Source organism: Rattus norvegicus, chromosome 4, assembly GCF_021556685.1.
Source record: "Rattus norvegicus strain SHRSP/BbbUtx chromosome 4, alternate assembly SHRSP_T2T, whole genome shotgun sequence".
NCBI lineage: Eukaryota > Metazoa > Chordata > Mammalia > Rodentia > Muridae > Rattus > Rattus norvegicus.
In genome coordinates this window covers 38694142-38695200 of record NC_141537.1, presented here as the reverse complement: position 1 = coordinate 38695200, position 1059 = coordinate 38694142, and the positions used below count along the sequence as shown (strand labels likewise).

Below are 1059 nucleotides of genomic sequence, written 5' to 3'. Positions count from 1 at the left end.
GGTCAGTCCATGTATAGTCTTTGGGTAGTGGCTTGGTCCCTGGAAGCTCTGGTTGGTTGGCATTGTTGTTCATATGGGGTCTTGAGCCCCTTCAAGCTCTTCCAGTTCTTTCTCTGATTCCTTCAACGGGGGTCCTATTCTCAGTTCAGTAGTTTGCTGCTGGCATTCGCCTCTGTGTTTGCTGTATTCTGGCTGTGTCTCTCAGGAGCGATCTACATCCGGCTCCTGTCGGCCTGCACCTCTTTGCTTCATCCATCTTGTCTAATTGGATGGCTGTATATGTATGGGCCACATGTGGGGCAGGCTCTGAATGGGTGTTCCTTCTGTGTCTGTTTTAATCTTTGCCTCTCTATTCCCTGCCAAGGGTATTCTTGTTCCACTTTTAAAGAAGGAGTGAAGCATTCACATTTTGATCATCCGTTATGAACTTCGTAGGCAAATGGTTGGAACTGGAAAATAGTCCCCGGTTTCTTATCAGAGGTATGTATATGCTACTAAAGATATCCTTAGAAATCTGTTAGGGTAGAGGAAGCTCATCAGCTGAGTGCTCACAAGCTGAGTGCTCTTCACTCCTCAGCTCCTGGGATAGTCTGAGACTGGGGCCTCCTATGATCATAACTAGGCTCTCCCCTAGTGGGGAGGTGGGTTCCCAGAGAGCAGGACTCCACGCATGGGCAGACTGGGAAGAAATTCATGTTCATTGTTGCCCTAGTATCGGTATCAAAATATCCAGGAAATGGAAACAGACGAGATGTCCATAAACTGATGAATGAACAACGGAAATGCAGTTCCTATACACAGGGGAATATTATTCACCTGTACAGAAAAATGACATTATTTATTTCGCAGTAAATTGATGGAGCTATATGAGTGATATCCCCTAAACCCAAAATGACAATGGCTTCATACTTTCTGATTCATGAATGTTAGACGTGAATATTAAGGTATGTGTGTTTAATACCTAATATTGTAATACCCACAGATTGCAGAAAACTACTAAGGGACATGGGGCAAGGGGATTTAGTGATTTTTCTTGATATTCATTATTAAATAAATCAT

General features: G+C 43.5%; 1 pseudogene; it reads left to right on the top strand.

Annotated features, from left to right (window-relative positions):
- Positions 1-521: 521 nt before the first annotated feature.
- LOC147994749 (Nuclear RNase P) lies at positions 522-798 on the top strand (annotated as a pseudogene).
- The last annotated feature ends 261 nt before the right edge of the window (positions 799-1059 follow it).